This window comes from Vombatus ursinus, unplaced genomic scaffold (genome assembly GCF_900497805.2).
Source record: "Vombatus ursinus unplaced genomic scaffold, bare-nosed wombat genome assembly UNPS02000580.1, whole genome shotgun sequence".
NCBI classification, from domain to species: Eukaryota; Metazoa; Chordata; class Mammalia; order Diprotodontia; family Vombatidae; genus Vombatus; species Vombatus ursinus.
This window is the reverse complement of record NW_020940358.1, coordinates 229,869-249,796: the sequence shown is the minus strand read 5'-3', so window position 1 is coordinate 249,796 and position 19,928 is coordinate 229,869.

Genomic DNA, 19,928 nt, shown 5'->3' with positions numbered 1-19,928 from the left:
CTTGGAGGGGGTGGGCAAATTTATTGGCCAGCTCCTCTATTTGTGAGGCAAGCAATTGCTGTCCGCTATATAAGTCCTGTATCTGGAACTCCTCGAAGATGGATGCCGCCAACGCAAGTGGCCCCAGCCATTCTCTCTTGTGTTGATGATAATTGATTGCTTTACCTATCTCCTCCCACCTGGCATCTTCAGCAGTGGGGAACCAATTGTCAGGGGTCTTAGCTTTTGTCAGTGTAAGGTGGCGAATGCTGAGGAGGTACAATGTGGAGTTCAGGGTCCAGCTGCCCTATAAGATGATCTCAGATGTAGCCTCTTCCCACGTCAGGATTTGTCTTTGAGCACCTTCTACCAGGATCCATATCTCCACTCCTGCCTCCTCCTGTTGCTGCAGTGTGGCCTTGGACAGGGGTGCCCAGGGCACTGGAGCTGACGCAACCTGTGGCAAAGTCCTGATCGCGCAAATAGTGAAAACAGTTTACTCAGTTTAGTCATCCTAACTGTCTTTTCTTTCTGCTCTTTCTGAATTTTCTGTTGACTGTGTTTCTTCTCCCATCCTTGTTGTCTCTCCCAGGGCTTCTTCAACTTGTTTTGTTCTTCTTTCTGGTACCCAGCAGCTCTGGCCATCAGGATCTGTAAGACATAAATACCCCGGCCCTCTCCACAACACTACAGATGGGCCTTGCCAGTTTCCCTCATCGTCCTTCCAGAGGACTTTCTGGTTAAGGGATGGTGCATGTAGTGCTGTTTTTAAGGGGCCAGTTGAATTGCAAGTGGGTGGTGTTATTAGCTGTAGCATGCTGGGGGATAGGCCTGTGTCTCTATCTAGACAGAGAAAATTGTATGTATATAAAGTTTTATCCACATCTGCTTGGGTAGGCCACCGCCCGGAGCCCCGACCTCCTACTCCCCCTATTTGTTTACTGAGGGTGGCTTTCAAGGTACGATGGGCTCGCTCAACAATAGCCTGACCTGTGGGGTTATAGGGGATCCCTGTAACATGCTTAATGCCAAAGGATGTAAAGAAGGCAGTCATTTGTGTAGATAAATAGGCAGGCCCATTGTCAGTTTTAATGACGTGAGGGATCCCCACAGAGGTGAAGCAATGGTACAGATGCTTAATAACTGATGGGGTGTTCTCCTTACTAGATACAGTGGCCATCATAAATTTGGAAAAGGTATCAATGCAGACATGGATAGCAACACGGCCAAGGTGAGTAACATCCATTTGCCACAAGTCATTGGGAAAAAGACCTCGTGGGTTAATCCCCTTTCTAGGTGGAGGGGGGAGGAAAGGAACACAGCGCACACATCGCCTCACAATTTGTCGAGCCTGTTCACGAGTTAAACCATACAGGCATCTCAGGGAGCTCACAGGTAGGTGTAAAAAATCATGGGCTTGTTCAGGAGGGGTGAGGACTGGCAGTAGGGAGCACTGTAAAGCATGATCCGCTACATCATTGCCCTCAAAAATGCCTCCTGAGGTGGACTGATGAGAATAAACACGCAGAATATAGAGGGGGTTGTTTCGCTGCAACAAAATTTGCTGTAGCTCACTCAGGAGAAAGGATATGGTGGAATTATGAGGTTGGAGGACAGTGTCCTCTATGCATCTAAGAACCTTTACTGCATATTGACTATCAGAGATTATGTTTATAGGCTCAGGATATTTACGGCAAGCATGGAGGATGGCAAAGAGCTCATTTTTCTGGGTAGAGTCATAGGGGGTTTCTAATACTGTTATTTCCTTGGAGGCCTCATGATAAATAGAGGCCTTTCGGTTTTTTGTAGCATCAGTGAAAACATTTGGGCCTTGAACAGGTTCTCCCATAACCTTTCGTTGGGGTGGTACTAAGGTTATTTGCTCTAGCATAGGGAGGAGCAGGCAGGAGGAATGGGGACTCACCTCGGCCCATTGGGAACAATGTGCCCAAGACCAATAGGTTTGCATAATGGCTTCTCTCTGTCCAGGTTCAAAAGGCAAGTAAAGTAATGGTCGCTGCCCAGACAAGTGGACAGCCCTTCGTACGGCAGCTAAGGCTAGTTCCCCTAACATCTCATAATAACTTGGCAGCACCTTGTGAGCCTTCTTTGCATATACAAATTCTAACAATTTGGGACCTTGGTGTATAACACAAAAAGGGCTCTGTTGATTGACCAAGGAGACCTCTATTGTACCTTTGGGGTCCCAACTGGCGGTCTGGGCCTAGGCAGCAAGTGAGAGTATTTGGGACACTGCCGCCTTAGCAGCAGGAGTCCATGCCCGAGGGGAGTTCAAATTTGAATTTCCCTTTAATATATCATATAAAGGCTGCATTACAGCAGGAGGAATGGGTGTGCGGGCCCAGAGCCATTGGATCTGTCCCACTAACTTTTGGAAGTGATTCAAGGTGGTTATCTTATCAAGCCGTAGTTCAGGAATTTGATTGCTAATAGAAACAGCCTCCATACGAAGGCCCAGGTATGTGAGTGGGTAGTTTTGTTGGACCTTATCAGGGGCCACCACCAGACCATAATGAGTAAGAGCAGAGACGGTTTCTTTTACCAATCTTGCTAGTGTCTCATCAGTGCTAGTGACCAATAAAATATTGTCCATATAATGAAGTATTGTGGCTTTAGGCCATTTGTCCCTGATAGGGTCCAGCACTCTCCCCACATAAGCCTGGCATAAGGTGGGGCTGCAGCACATTCCTTGGGGCAGGACCTTCCACTGATATCTTAAATCTGGCCCTGCGTTATTGGTAGTGGGTATGGTAAAGGCAAATCTCTTTCTATCTTCTGGGGATAATGGGATAGAGAAAAAACAATCTTGGATGTCTATGACTGTCACAGGCCATCCAGAAGGCACTAAATTAGGGAAGGGGAGGCCAGGCTATAGGGTTCCCATGGGCTCTAGGGTGGCGTTAACCGCCCTGAGGTCTATTAACATTCAAAATTTCCCTGATTTCTTTTTTATCACAAACACTGGGCTGTTCCAGGGGCTGGATGTGGGCTCAATGTGCCCCACCTGTAACTGGTGCTGCACTATATCACGTAAAGCCTGGGCTTTCTCTGCAGGGAGGGGCCACTGGGGTACCCAGACTGGGTTATTAGATCTCCATGTTAGAGGAGTGGGTCTGATACAAGAAAATTTTTCTTGTTGCCCAATGGCCCCAATTAAAAATCCTGAGGGGATGGTATATAAACAGATGCCCCACAAGCCTTCAAAATATCCCTTCCCCATAAATTGTATCTCAAACCAGCAACCACTAGGGGTTGGATGGTCCCTTGCTTATCCGCAAATTGCCAGGGCAGATCCTCTGCTGATACCCATGCTTGTTGCGCCCCTCTGACCCCATTGATTGTTGTGGCATCCGTTTGGACTGGCCAAGATGGGGGCCAAAATAGTTGTGAGATGACAGAACGATCAGCTCCTGTGTCTAATAATCCCTTGAAGGATCACCCCTTAATTTGGATAGTTGCCCATGGCTTACTGTGTTCTATATGTTGTACCCAATTAATATCATTACTGTGCCCATCCAACAGGGGGAGGGCTTGAGCCACTACCTCCCCTTTGTCTATGTAAGCTGCCGAATCATGTGGGTTAGTTACTATAATCTGTTGCTGGGGTTGGTGAGCAATAACCGTGGTGTGGACAATAACGGGGGTATATAATGAAAGGCCCACCACGAGGGCTGCTTGGAGGGCAGAATCAAGCCCAGTCACTGGCACTATGGTTGTATCTCCGGGGTCGATTTGGAAATTTCCTTTGCTGTGAAGGGGAAGTCCGAACCACCGGGTAGAAGTCGGAGATATTCCTGATGCAGCCCCGAAGGCGCATTCTGAGGGGGTTGAGGTTCCATCTGGTAAGCTTGTTGAGGGGCCCTCGAGGGGCCCCTTGTCCCGTTTACCGACTTCGACTTGCGGCATTCCTTAGCATAATGGCCGGGCTTATTACAACTGTGACAAATTACTTTGGGACAGGCTCTACCGGGTTTCTGGCAGCATTGTACCTTGAAATGACCGGCTTTGCCGCATTGATATCACAATTTAGTCTCTTTTGTTTTCAGCACTTCTGATAACCCTTTCTAAATGGCCACCACGAGGGCGTCCATTTGAAAGGCACTGGACCCGACATGTTCACATCTCTTTATCATCTCCTCTAGGCCAGCGTCATTATCTAATGTAAGCATAGCCTTCTGGCAATGTCCCGTGCCAGCATCTGTATAAGGAGGCTGGCGGCTTCTCCCCTGCCCACGGATCTCTCAACAGCCGCCTGTAGGCAGGCCACGAAATCCGGGAAGGGTTCATCAGGACCTTGTTTAATCTGGGTCATGGAGGGCCTTTGTTTCCCCGATGCCTGAATCCTACTAAAAGCCCGTTGGGCACATTGGGAGACAGCTGCATACACTGTCGCGTCATATCGCATCTGATCTTCATTTTTCTCATATTTCCCTGCCCCTACTGTGTTATGAAAGTCATCTTGGGGAGTGCGACTCTGCATATCTCTAACAAAGCTCTTTGCGATATCTGCAAACAGAGTCATCCATTGCAGGGTTTCTCCTGGCTTAAGGCATACCTTAGCAATGGTTTTCCAGTCATTTGGGGTCAGTACCTAACTATTGGCCAGGAGGACCATCAATTCCCTGACATGGGGGATTCAACTCCATAAGTACTTACTGCCTCTTTTAACTCCTTAAATTTCTTCCATTCTAGAGGGGCCCAGGTCATCCCTCCATCGGATTCAAACACCGGGCAGGCATTTAGCCATGCCTTGGCGTCCATGTCTCCGTCTGCCACTGCCTTCTGGAGCATTTGTCCTAGCCTGGTTGGGGTGTCCCCCATGGCCCCATAAGAGGGAGCAGGAGGAGCAGACGGGACGTTCTCCTCAAAAGGGAAGTCTGGAGGAGGGGGCCGCCCCTCCATGTGATAGGCGGAGCTTTCTTTGCTTCGCTCTTCCTTTCTCTCCCCCCACCTACTCTCCCACTTCCTGTTTCCGGTGTCCTCTGCCTCACTCCCTGATTCTTCCTCACCACTGATTTCCACTTCTTTCACTATTTTATATACTTCTTTCCCTAGCACCTCCCGATCCGGGACCTTAACAAACGTCTGTCCCATCTTCCTTCCCTCACCCTGTTGGCTACAGGTCTCGTCTCTCTTCCCGCGACCAGACCAGCTGATCAGCGGGGCCCCTGGCTTATTTCCGCGGGCCCCACGTTGGGCGCCACTTGTTCCAGTCAGGCCGTGCACTCTCCTTCTAACAGGAGCAGGCTGCCAGGGTCATACTCACCAGTCCTCGGAGCCCACCCGGATAAACACAGACACGAGCCGATCAGGAGGTGCAAGCACTCGAACTTTATTCAGAGACCATCACAGCAAGGTCAAGCAGGAAAGCAAGAGCAGGAGCAAGAGAGCGAGCTCCGATCCCTACCACCCCTTATATACCTTCCTAGCCCCTCCTCCTCAGCCCGCCTACTAGTGATTGGTTGTAGGATCAGATACCGGAAGGGGATGTCTGGGGTTAGCACTGCACCAAGGGAGAGGACGTGACAAAGGAAGCTAGGCCCAGATACCAGAAGGAGGCGTCTGCGGTTAGCGCTGCACCAAGGGAGAGGACATGACAAAGGAAGCTAGGCCTAGATACCGGAAGGAGGCATCTGGGGTTAGCGCTGCACCTAGGGAGAGGACTAGACAAAGGGAGCTCGTTCTCTGCCGTCCCACTCCCACGTGGCACAGCCCCCTGCCTCAGGAGCACATGCTCCGGCTACTTCCCCGTATCCTGTTCCTACCCCAGTTCACCACAACTCCACATGGCACAGCCCCTTGCCTCGGGAGCGTGAGCTCTGGTTACTTCCCCTTATCCAGTTCCTATCCCAGTTCCACAACTCCACATGGCACAGCCCCCTGCCTCGGGAGCGTAAGCTCCAGTTACTTCCCCATATCCTCTCCCTGCCCCATCTTGCCACATCCCCCACGTGGCACGTAGCCAACATCAGACAATCCCTCATGTATCCCTATCTCTCCAGTTGCTAATTACATTGTAACAGATTTTGTATTTAATTTTCTATGTACATGTTATTCTCCCCCTACTCCCTGTCTCTCTGATAGAACACAAGGTCTTTGAAGGCAGGAACTATTTCCATTTTTTCTTTGTATACCCATTACCTAGCACAGTGCTTGGCACAAAGTAGGTATTTATATAGTAGGGAGTTGACCGGGGAATACCTGATCAGTTGAGGCACCCTCCACCTGTACCCCAACTTATTTGATGAAATTACAGGCAACAGATAAAGAAATGTTAAAGTTTTCTCCAAGATTTGGAGTAGATAATTCTCAAATTGTAAAAGGTTCTATTCACAATTTGTTCAAGGAAGTGTAAAGAATGTAGAGTCCAAATGCAGGTTTTTCACAAGGAGAAAAGACATCAGGATCCTACTGTGTATGAGTTGGCTTGGCTATAAGTGTTCCATATACATGTGTGTATGTCTACTCTTCTACTGGACACTACATTTTTATGAGAGGTTTATGAGAGAAATGTTTTGCTACCACTATTCATGCTATGCCATTTCAACAAATGCCTTTGCCTAGGTGACTAGAGCAATGGTGTCAAACTCAAATAGAAACGAGGCCTGCTAAACCATGTAAAAGGATTTTTGTGGGTTACTTATTGACTTAGAAAACCATATGTGTTTATTTCTTTTTTTATTAATGCATCAAAACATTAGAATCAGATAGAATCAGGAACTACATTTTTATCTGGTTTGGCAGTACTCAGGAGTGTGTTAAACCATGAGGCCCTCTGGGCTATGTATTTGACACCTCTGGCCTAGGGTAAAGGTGAACACATTTGTGGGGGTTTCTAAGCTGTAATTTTAGGAGTGTGGAATCAGAGCATAACTGGATCCAGGGGACCCAACCTTTGAAAATGAGTTGCTGGTATATGCTGGAGGGAGTGCTATACTTAGTGAATACTTATTGAATTATTGAATTATTCCATTTTGTTCTTTCTTTATATATCAATCAATACACATTTATTACACAGTTGCAAAGGCACCCCACAACTCCTCATCCTGCATGGCCTAATAGTTGTTTCTTTCTTCATAGAGTCCTCATGCAGTCTCCCTTGGATATAATATCTCTGCTGAATGGGTGGCTCAGCTGGTTTCCAGGATCTGTTAATTTCCAGAATCTGACTCTCTTCTCTGCTGCCAGTTATCATGCTCCTTGAAACTGCCTTCTCCCTCTGATGATAGTGTCTTAGTATTTGTACCTGGAGTGTAGGTCTCTGTTTCTCAGTGGAAGCAATGTCTCTCACTAGTCAAGGACCTTTCCTTCAAATTGATATTGCTGATATAGATGGAAAGGATAAAGAAAATCCAGTCTTCTGGAGTGAAGGTCTCTGTTTCCCAGCAGATGCAATGTTTCTCACTAGTCAAGGACCTTTCCTTCAAATTGATATGGCTGATATAGGTGGAAAGGATAAAAAAAATCCATTCTTCCTTTCCTGTAGAAGTCTCCTCCACAGATGGCTCCCTGTTTTCAGTCTCTCTCATTCTTTAACTGCTAGATGGTTAGGTGCCTGCTCTACTGCCAAATGCCATGACAGATGTGGGGTGAGGAGATGCTCTCCTCCTCTCTCACTCCACAACCATACTGAGCCTTGGCTATCTTGAGCACTTCAGAATTCAGCAATGTAAAACCCCCAGAGGTATAGCTAATTTGTTTTCTCAGCCAATCTAGTTGTTTTCTTCTTGACTCAGAGAGATGTTTATGGCTTATAAAGAAACGGTGCAGATACATCTTACTGGTAGTTTAACACTTGTGATTACATTCTGGGCCCACTGTGACTGCATCAACTGAAAGGTGGGGGAACTCCCTCCCATATGCATATATTATATTTAATAACCTGATATATATATATATATATATGTATACACACATACAGAATAAATAAAAAGAAATGCAAGGATATTTTGGGAGGGAAAACAACAGCAATTGGAGGATTCAGAAAAACCTTCATGGAGAAGGTAGCGCTTGAACTAGCTCTTGAGGAAATAAGGGATTCTGCAAGGCAGAGATGAAAAGGGAGTGCATTTCAGGCATGACTTATGGCCAGTGCAAAGGTGTGGAGTTGGGAGATTGGGTGGAGGGAGTGTTATGTATGAGAAACTGGGAAAGGTTGTTTGTGGGACACCTGGAGAAGGCCACGTTGGCTGAATCACAGAGTACGGGAAGGGGAATAATACATGATAAGGCTGGAAAGGTAGTTTGAGGTCAGGTTGTGAAGGGCTTTGAAGGTCAAATAGATTTTACAGTTTATTTTAGAGACACTGGGTAGATGTGGTAGGAGCAACTCAATTTTTTATAGGCAGGGCACTATGGTTAAATACATCTTTTTTTAAGTGGGGGAAGGGTGTTGTGGAAAAAGGGGAGCCTTAGATGATGGGATGGTTAGAAACAAAATTTTATTTACCAGTGGCAAAAGCATTGTTCAAGATATATAGAGGGCCCGCTTTTTGGAATAATGAGAAAGACCCTTACTGACCTGTGGGTACAACACATTTTTGAGTAAGTCTATGCTAAAAAGATTCCCTGACTCTTATAAATTTTTTAAAAAGTTTATTATTTTCATTTTTTCAAGCAACAATTACTGTATTGATCTGTCCCTTTCTCTATTCCCCTACTCCTTAATGAGCAAAAATTTCCCCCCCAAAAAACAAAACCCAAACCTGAAAAATAAGTCCCTCAATGTATCTCTACATGGTCTAGCAAAATAAATTCCCACATTACTAGCTCTTATAACTTCATTGGTAAGGTTGAATTGCCAATGAAAGGAGGATAAAGTAAATTGTCTTTATGTATTGGGCAGGCAGAGGAACAGGCAAATGAGTTTCAATCTTTTTTTTAAAAATTAATTAATTAATTAATTTTTATTTTTAACGTGTTTTTAAAGCTTTCAGTTACAAATTTTCTCCCTTCCTCCCTCCCCATCCACCCTCATTGAAAAGGCAAGCATCTCGGTACAGGTTATAGATGTGTAGTCATGCAAAACACTTCCATAGTAGTCCTGTTGTGAAAAACTAAGTATATTTCCCTTCATCTTATCCTACTCCCCATTTATTCTACTCTTTCTTTTGATCTTGTCCCTCCTCAGAAGTGTTTGCTTCCGATTATCTACTCCCCCAATCTGCCCTCCCCTCTATCAACCCCCTGCTCTCTTGTCTCCTTCCCTCCTTATTTTCCTGTAGGGTAAAATAGATTTCCATACCCCATTGTGTGTTATTCCCTCCTTAAGTCAAATCCTAAGAGAATAAGATTCACTCATTCCCTCTCACCTTCCCCCATTTCCCCTCCACTGTAAAAGCCTTTTCTTGTCTGTTTCATGTGAGATATTTTACCTCATTCTACTTTTCCCTTTCTCCTTCTCCCAGTATAATCCTCTCTCACCCCTTAATTTTATTTTCCAGATATCACCCCTCCATCTTCAACTCACCCTGTGTCCTCTATCTATCTATCTATACAAACATATACTTTTTTTTCCCTGCCACTACCCTAATACTGACAAAGGACTCATGAGTTACAAATATCATCTCTCCCTGCAGGAATGTAAATAGTTCAACCTTAATAAGCGTCTTATGATTTCTCTTTCCTGTTTACCTCTTCCATATTTCACTTGAGTCTTGTATTTGAAGGTCAAATTTTATATTCAGCTCTGGTCTTTTCCACAGGAATGCTTGAAAGTCCCCTATTTCATTGAATGACCATTTTTTACCCTGAAGAATTATACTCAGTTTTACTGGGTAGGTGATTCTAGGTTGTAGTCCTAACTCCTTTGCCCTCTGGAATATCATACTCCATGCCCTCCGGACCCTTAATGTAGAAGCTGCTAAATCTTGTGTTATCCTGATTGTGTTTCCACAGTACTTGAATTGTTTCCTTCTGGCTGCTTGCAATATCTTCTCCTTGACCAGGGAATTCTGGAATTTGGCTACAACATTCCTAGGAGTTTTCCTTTGGGGATCTCTTTCAGGAGGTGATCGGTGGATTCTTTCAATTTCTATTTTGCCCTCTGATTCTAAAATATCAGGGCAGTTTTCCTTGATAATTTCTTGAAAGATGTTGTCTAGGCTCTTTTTTTGATCATGGCTTTCAGATAGCCCAATAATTTTTAAGTTCTCTCTCCTCTATCTATTTTCCAGGTCAGTTGTTTTTCCAATGAGATATTCTACATTCTCTTTTGTTTTTTCATTCCTGTGGATTAGTGTTACAGTGCCTTGATTTTTCAAATTGTCCCTAGTTTCCAATTTCTCCATTCTAATTTTTAAGGAAGTATTTTCTTGAGATCTCCTCATTGGCTTTTTGGACCTCTTTTGCCATTTGGGTTAGGCTATTTTTTAAGGTGTTATTTTCTTTAGTATTTTTTTTGGGTCTCCTTTAGCATCACTCTCAGTTTTTCCTCTTCTTTTCTTACTTGCTTCTCAAAATCCTTTTTGAGCTCTTCCATTGCCTGGGACCAATTCATATTTTTCTTGGTGTCTTTGGATGTAGGAGCTTTGGCTTCGTTGTCTTCTTCTGGTTTTATGTTTTGATCTTCTTTGTCATCAAAGTAACATAATATAGTCTGACTCTTTTTCCGCTGCTTGCTCATGATCTCAGTCAATTACTTGAGTTAAAAACTCTTTGTTAGGGTAGGAGTCTGTTTCCAGTGTGGAGAATGTACTGTCGCAAGCTTCTGGGGTTTTGTGCAGCTGTGTTCAGAGATACTTCCAGGGACCTGTAAATTTTCAGTTCTTCCAAGGTGGTATGATCAAGGGCGAGGTGTTTACTCCTTTCCTGGCCTGTACTCTGGTCTATGAGCACTCTTTTCTGTCTTGGAACTGTGAGGAGGGTTTCCTTTCCACAGCTGCTACAAACTTCACCATGCCAGTGCTCCTCCTCGCCCCAGGACCGCCACCCAGAACTGTGAGCCAGATCCAAGCACAGGCAAAGCAAGAGAATCCTGCACCAGCAGAGAGATCCCTGCAATCCCTCTCTTATCAGCCACTCAATTCCCCCTCAGTCTGTGGGCTGGAAGCTCAGGAAGCAGCTGCTACCCCAAAGAATGGGGCTGGGATCCTGCACTCCTCTCTCACCACTGCAGTCACAGACTTTTCCCACTAACCTTCTAAGTTGTCTTTGGCATTCATGAGTTGAGAAGGCTGGAAACCACCACAGCTGCCTGTGATTCAGTCTTCTGAGGCCTGCTCCAGGGTCTCTGCGGCCTGCGCGCCAATGCCGCACTGCGCTCCTCTCCCCGCCTGGCACAATATACCTTTCTGATTAACCATCCAGGCTGTCTTTGGCTGGAAATTTGTTTCACTCTGTCTTTTTGTGGGTTCTGCTGCTTTAGAATTTGTTTAGAGCCATTTTTTATAGGTATTTGGAGGGGTTTGGGGGAGAGGTCAAGCAAGTCACTGCTTTTACTCCGCCATCTTGGCTCTGCCCCTGAGCTTCAATCTTTAAAAAGCTGCCTTCAAAGCAGAGGCCCATTGAACAGATTTCTTGATTTCCCAGGTGAAGAGATCAGTGTTAATGGAGGCAGGGACTAATAGGCAATAGGTGTAAAACATGCCACCTGATACAGAAGTTTCTTTGAAGAATGCCTTGAGCCCTGCAGAAATTGAAGTTACTAAAGAGGATAATAAAATTAAAGATAATCACCAATGGGAATTACAGAAAGTAGTTAAAAAGACCCCAACATCAACCTCTCAGTCTTACCCTATTAATTGTTTCTCTATTATTGCTTCCCTGAGAGTTACTTCTAGAATGGGGAAATAAGATGGTCTATAGGCTTTTAATATAAAGGAGCTTTGGTAGTTGCAAGAGAAATCTAATGAATCCCTAGAACAATGGCTAATGAGGATGTGGCCTATGATTTGATTTTGCAAAATTAGTTTAATCAATTGAAGGCCCAGGATGGGAATTGTCCTTTTTCCCTTTTCAGTGGATAAAATGGGGAGTTCTGCACACTTGGCCCCTTAAAGATGAATGCCCTGAATAGGTAGATCTCTGATGGAAGACAGTAAGGAAAGGGGTGCAATTTTTGAAAGAAATAGGTGTGGGGGATTGGATTTATGCCTTCTCTCCACGATCCCTATTCTTTATGAACAGCCAGTATAAGCTTTAGATTCTGACTTTTGGTCACATCCCCACTTGAATTATGTCAGGCCAAAACATGGATCTTTACCACCAGATCACTATAAAGGACTGGACACAGCAACTGATGAAGTTTGAGTGGGAGATGGGGCAGCTGTAAGATTGTTCACATAGAGATTCACTCTGGGAATGATAAGGAAGAATGGTGCCTGCTGTTATGTTGGGTAAGTAGCACGTGATGATATTCTTTTTTGTAAGTAACTTTGGGCACAGGATTTTTATTTATTTGTTTATTTTGTGAGGCAATTGGGGTTAAGTGACTTGCCCAGAGTCACACAGCTAGTTAGTGTCTGAGGATGGATTTGAACTCAGGTCCTCCTAATTTCAGAGCCCTGCACTTTATCCACTGTGTCACCTAGCTGCTCCTTGGGCATAGTTTTTAAAATGTAGTGTGGTTAAGAAGATAAAATAAGTGGTCAGCCTATGGGGGTATGGGAATACATCAGGAAAAAGGGTAGTAAGGGTCCTTCTACTCTATCAAAATTAGCACATCCCTGAAAGCCTTTAACCTGCCTGGTATAGTCCCCCACCTCACCTGATCAATTCTCTAGCCCACCTGCTTGTACTGCTGGGTCCTTCTGTCTAGATCTGAAGGAATGTTGGGATGAGTCTCTCTGGAGGGCACTAAAAAGATTGCCTTGTTGCAGTGAGGGCTCAATTGAGCTTGGCTAATATAAATTTGTAGCGGACCCAGTTAGCTTGACTGTATGATTTCTTCCAGTTTTGTTCAGCAGCATTAGAGTAGGAATGGAGGCTGATGTTAGGAATAACCCTGGGTTGGGATTTGTCAAGGCATCACTGTAAAATAAGAGAGCAAAGAATTTGAGAGTAGAGGACAAATTGAGTTGAGCTAGTTAACTGTAAGGTGGAGATTTAGAAGGGAAGAAGAGTAAAGTCAGAATAAAATAGCCTAGAAAGTCCTGAGGAGTGGAGGATTAGAGAGCTTGAGAGGATAAAGAATAGGTTTAGGAAGAGTAAGATATAGGGAATGAAAAAAACGATAGGAGGTTATGATCAGATAGAAAAATGTGAAAGTTTTCAATCCTGAAAATGGAGCATTTGTGAGCATTTCATACTTAATGTGCCATGTCAATTCTCCTTTTTTTGTGGCTAAATTTCTTGAGAAGGCTGTAGGCAACAGGGATCTCCATTTCCTTTCCTCTCACCTAACTCTCTGCAGTGTCCAGCTTCTGATCACACCACCCTCTCAAGGACATAGTTTTCGAGAAACCTGTCTGGGTACAATTTCTGTCCTCTGGTGCCAGATTTCTCAGCAAGTGTCACCTTCTGTCAAAGTCTGGGAATAAGAGTGGGTTTAAAAGTGTGAGACACTGCCAAGATTTTTGTCTCTGAGAGACTTGCTTATGTCACTCCATTGGCTCAGGTGGTGAGGTGAAGTCACTGGGGCATTACTGGGTCAAAATGAAGCCTTGACAGTGTTGTGATAGGGGTCATCTGTATTGCAATTCTCAGTTCCAGGGTCTCCACTACTATGTGGAAACATAGAGTATTTGTACCTCCAGGTGGCCATTCATTCTTTCATCCTAGTGGCCAGAAAGAAGGACCTTGGCGGTGACAACAAAGTAATGAGTCTGGGGTGGGGAGAGATGTGCTTGTCTTCACTCTGCATAGAAAGATCTTCTCAGACCCAGAGGTAAATATTAGCATCTGCAATTACTGGAGACACATGGGAAAGTTTTCCCCATGTTTCATTTGGTCTGGACAACTTGCTACTGTAATAATCATGTTAATCTTTCTGATTCCCTAGGTCTTAATTTAGGGACAGGTAAGGCATTTTATTCCTCAATGCCTTTTCTTCCCAAGTCCCCTGACTTCTGCGCAGTGTCTTCACATCTCTGTTCTTGGCTACTTATAGTTGTCCAAGTGGGTACCAAAGAGTTTCCTTCACTTCTTCAATCTTTATTTTAGGGATTTCCATCATGTGTGTGGGAATGAGTACAAATCCCCTTCCCTGTCCTCCCCACTTCCCCCAAAGCCAAGGCATCTTTTGATTATGCAGCCAGTAAATATGAGTGAATGAAAGAAAAAGCATTTTTCAAGTCTTTGCTATGGGCTGGGCACTGTGTTAAACTCTGGGGATACAAAAAGGAAAAAAAAAAGAACAAATATTAGGAAAGATTCAAGGAGCTGGGGTTATTGTAATAAAGCCCTACCACTTCTTGCAGGCACAGGTTCAGGTTGTATGTTAATCTTTGCTAATGAGTGGAGAGGGGTGGAATAGTTCAAGGATCATGGTCAGTGGAAACGGGGTAGGAAACGTGGAGCAAAACTTGGCTTCCAGCTGGTAGTGGGCTCCCACATACTCTTCATAGCTGGAAAATAGCACCCAGGAGCTCAAAAGCAACATAGAATGAGAATGAACTGGGGATGATGGGTACACCTTTATCTTGGAGTTGCTGGAAGGTAGGGCCTTCTTATGTTCCTACAAAGCCCAGAATTTCATTACTGTGAATTTGTAGGAATAATTATACACTTTCTCTGACTTCTAGTTGATGCCATTGGCATAATTCTGATGGTGCCCCCTCAAGTACAGTCCATTGAGATTGGTTTCATGGCATTTATTTACTACCAGCCTCCCCTCAAAATAGAATTGTAGTTCTCTGGTGTCTTATCTTTGTTTAGGTCTTGGGAAGAAAATGACATGTTCTTGTGCATGTTTAAGAGATTTCCTGGGGAAATTAGGACAGAAATCTAGCTGGCCAGTGGGCATTGCTCATTTCACCTACACCTACCCCCTACCCCTCCCGCCCCTTGCCAGTGACCACCAATCAGTGTCCCCACCTTCTTCCCTTTGTCTCAAGATGCTGGCAGTCCTGGGCAGCAAAGGCTGGGTCCCCAGTAGGGAAAGTACATTCAGACATTCTATGATTTGGTTCTGGAATTGTGTCAAATCATCATCATGCCCAACCAGTCTTTAGCAGCACTACTCTTCTGTTAAATTAATCTCCCCAATCTACCACTTTCACTAAAGAAATTCCCTGCTCAAAATTTTATAATGGCTTCCTATTGTCATCTTCATTAAATCTCTGCCCGGCATTTAGGACCTTCCAAAGTCTTGCCCACATGACCTATTTATATTCTACTCCTCCCCAGTTCATGTCTTTCACTTTCTTATGGGGTGATCTTCCTACTAGTCTGTGAAAATGGATATGCTAACTACCTTGATTTGCTTGAGCTCCCCTAATTATCCAGTAAACTGAGGGGAGCTGTATGGGACTGATTTGACCAATCAGGATACAAAGTGGCTTGCCATACTCACAATCCTTTGATGTGATGGAGAATAAACCTAGCTGGAAGTGCAGGATCAGTGACCCTGCAGAGCACTGAGTGGTCCGTCTATGGAGATAAGCTATCAGCTAGCTTTGGATTCTTGGAGCCCTTCTGACTCATCCAGCATCCTGCTTTGTCCTTGTACCTGGAATTCCTCATTTCCCCTGCTTCCTGGCACTCCCCTCACCCCTCATGCCTGGAGGGGTGCCCCCGTCCCTCCTCAGACCAGTCCATTCCCCACCTTCCTTTGTCTGAAAATAATATAAACCATGTTCTGCTTTCTTAAAATTGAGCTGTTTCAGCACTAGACTGTCTGCTCCACATGATAGTGTTATTTTCTCCTACCTAATAAAGACCATCTTTAATTTCACAGACATCATCTTCCTCTGGTTTTCTTCCCTTAAGGAAAAAGGAGGATTTGGATCTCGAAGAACTAGCCTTTGCATTGTCAAGGTGTCTTCCCCCTTTGGGGGAAAGAGAGATATCTAATTTCCTTAGAGAGCATGCCTGCCTAAGTTTACAAGTCCTACTTCCTATATGTTGTTTTTTCTGTCCCTCCTTGCCTCCTAATCTCCTACCAAAGGCTGTAAGTGACATAACATAACCATCAATAGATTTGATCAATCTTAATTACTTCTCTTCTGTCTAGGACCCTGAATCTGCAAGGAAGGGTTAGTCCATAGGAATACCCTGAATGGTTGGTACATCATCTACCTCTCCAACTGTGAAGTCTCTGGCTGTGCTGTATGACATGGATACTCATGATGGGGAATGGATGTATGTACCATGTACTATCGAGAAACTCTCCAAGACTCAATTTGTACTTCTTACCTTCTTCCAGAGATGCTGAATGAATCACACTTGGCAGAAGAGGTTTGATTATCAAAATCTTGGGCAAGTCACTTTCCTTTTCTAGGGTTAATTTACCTTATTTGTCAAATTGAGGAGATTGGACTTTGTGCTTTTATGGCCCCTTCTAGGCCTGATGGTCTATGATACGAGGAAACATTTAACTGTAGAATTGGGACCACTCTTTCCTTAGTGGCATTATAGGATCGGAAAGGGAGAAATGTCCAAGTTACTGGCTCTGGGTTGTTAGTAGTTTCTACATGGAAGGAATAATGGCAGGGGTGAAAGTAACACTGGACTCTGTCTCAGTGGTCTTTCCTACTAGAATAGGTAAGGCTGGAGGAGCAGAGCCCCTGCCTTTGAGATAAGTTGGCCTCAAATAAAAGTATTGTTCTCCTTACAAACAAGCACATTGATTCCGGATTTACCCCAAGCTATCAGCAGGTGGAGATTGTCATTCTCCTGCCAGAATTCTTTCCTATGACTGCTTAATCCTCTCTTGTACCCATCAAGGAAGGAAGTCTGCAGACCTATCAGTGTGTCTCTACAAAACTTGTGGAGGAAAGAGAGGTCCTTTGGGAGAGAAATGTTTTGGGCTTTGGCTTCTCAGGGACAGGGAAAAATTAAACCAAGAGGCCCTATTGAACTCCAATCTGAGCTGCATGAGCTGAAACCAAATAAGAGCTTTCAACTGCGTGACTGGGCTACTCCTGAAACAGAATTCACCCCAAGTTTTTAGTTTCCAACATTCACTTTTATAAGATTTTGTGTTCTAAAATTTCCCCCCTTCTTCCCCGCCCTCCTCCCCAAGATGGCATGCAATCTGATATAGGCTATATATGTACAATCATTAAACATATTTCCACGTTAGTCATTTTGTGAAAGAAGAATCAGAACAAAAGGGAAAAATCATGAGAAAGAAAAATAAGAAACCAACAAAAAAAGAGCAAATAGTATGCTGAGATCTGTACTCAGACTCCATAGTTCTTTCCCTGGATATCTCTATGGATAGCATTTTCCATCATGAGTCTTTTGGAACTGTCTTAGATTGTTGCATTGCTCAGAAGAGCTAAGTCTAACAAAATCGGTCAGTGTGAAATGTTGCTGTTACTGTGTACAGTGTTCTCATTCTGCTCACCTCACTCAGCATCAGTTCATGCAAGTCTTTCCAAGTTTTTCTGAAATCTGCCTGCTCACCATTTCTTATGGAACAATAGTATTCCATTATATTCATATACCACAACTTGTTCAGCCATTCCCCTGAGGAAATTTCTAATACCTCATAGTACTGCTGGAACATGGGATCACAGATTTAGAGCTGGAAGGGACCTTAGAAGTTGTTTACTTCAACTTCCTCATTTTACAGATGAGGAAACTGAGGCCCAGAGAAGTTAAGCAACTTGCCCAAGGTCAATTTGGAAAATAAGTAGCTCAGTTAAGACATGCTATAATTCCATTTCCAGTAATCTTTCTACTGTGCCCTACTAATTTTCATAATACTTTTTCACTGCTGACTCACAGAACTACTGTTCCTCTTTCAGTAAATGCCCGGGGCGGGGGTTAAAGGTGAAATCCTCACACATGAAGCTCTAGAATTGGAAGGAATGTTTTTTATTTTACAGATGATGATAAATGAGGGAACACAGAAAGGGAAGTGAGAGGAGGGGAGGATTGTACCAGGCTTTTGGGGGAGGAGCAGTAAGTGGGTTTTCATTTGTTTAGTTTCTACTCACAGTCCATCATCTCCCACTATCAGTGTCCATGTTACACAGCACAGTCAGAGGCTTTCATTTGGAGAGGTAGATGATATACCAGATACTCAGGGTGTTCCCTTGGGCTAAAACCTCCTTGTGGTTTCAGGGTCCTAGGCAGAAAAGAAGGGAATTAAGATGGACCAAAGCTATTTATATAGCATCTTTGTTTCTGCATGTAATTCCATTAGCCACGTCCCAAGACAGATTCGGTGTACTAATAGGACCAAGGGCATTGGGAGGGTGGGGGCGGGGTATTGCTATGAATTAGGAGCCTTTATTTAGGAGCCTTTACCTTTAGAGTGACTGTGGTGTTTGTGCCCCTGAGGTTCTGCCTCTCCCTGACTCCTTTCCTAATGCAGTGAAAGGGATGGTCACTGAGGAGGTTGAGGAAGTAGGTGCACAAGACATGCACAGTGGCAATGACAAAATAATCCTTATGCCCATCTGGATCCTGCTCTCCAGGCTCTGCTAACTGCCACCCATTCCTAGAGGAAAGGGAGAATCCAGGTTAGAAGCCTGTGTGGGACCATGGGGAGGTTTGGAATGAGGAGCCCTGGGTTCGTACTCATCTCTCTGACACAGCAAAACGCCCAACTCCTCTGCTGGGGAAGGGATAGGGTAGGGAGGAAAGATAGGTTAGGCAGGACTGCTCCCAGACAACAAAGTACCATTAGGATTTATGTCCAACATTCAACTCCATTGTTTTCATCCAGTCACCCAGATACTAACACCTTTCCAACATATATACACACATCTTCCCAATGTACCCCAAAACATATGTAGTGAGTGTGTCCAGGTATTGTCCTGAGTCCACCCACTTATCAGAATTTGGTTCTAGCATTGATATTTCCCTAAACAGGATCTAAAATCCCTCATGATCCACCTTTCCTCTCTCTAGAGAGGAGAACTGCTTGACTCTAGCATCTGAAGTGCTTTCCTCTTGGAGAGGGGAGTATGTCTCTCAGCTTTAGGGAAAGATCATAAGTCTGGAGAATTGTAGTGAAGAAGTGAAAAACTCCTGGAGAAGGAAGGACAATTACTTTATGTAATTATGTGTGAATCATGTGTAAATCATGTGTGAATCTTCATTAGGTTAATAAAGCATGTCCTATATTAAATCCTTCCTTAGTCTGACTACTTTCTTGAGAGCTGAGAGTCCTTTTCCTTTTATGAGGACCTAAACATCAGGCAAATTCTGATGTTCTCAGGGGAAACCCTAGGTGAAGGCTGGAGTCAGAGACAGTCAGTAAGAAATCCCTAAGACTGAACCTGGTTCATATAAACCTAGAACTCTGGATTTGAGCTCTCAGTCTCTCTTTTTATCCCCTGCCCCCACATATCCTGATACACATTTACGTATTCCACTGCACATAAATACACAATCCAAACACAATACGTATATACATGTATGTACTACAACGACATATAAACAGAACCTAACACACATAACCAGACATACACTTTCTTTAGAAAGGCCTCTATCTCTATTGTCTCCATCTCATCTGTGTAGGAACATGAGCTCCCAGGAAAGGAATCAGGAATTTAGAGATGCCACAAATACAAAGGCCCAGTGTGAGGAAGTGTTTATGAAGATGTTAGACAATGGAAGGTCCTAAAGTTAAAAAGGGCTGATAACCCTTGAAAGAAGGTTCTCATGACCTGTCTCATTGGAGAAGTGGGTCCAGATAATGGGGAAGGATCTATGCAGATAATGGGGAAGCATTACACCACCCTTTCTTCTGTTAGGTTCCCCATTTTGTGCTGTTAGTGAACATCGTGCAGTTATTCCTCATGTTGCAATTTTAGACTTTGCACAAGCAGGTTGGTGGTGATTACTTGTTTCAGTCATGTCTGACTCTTCAT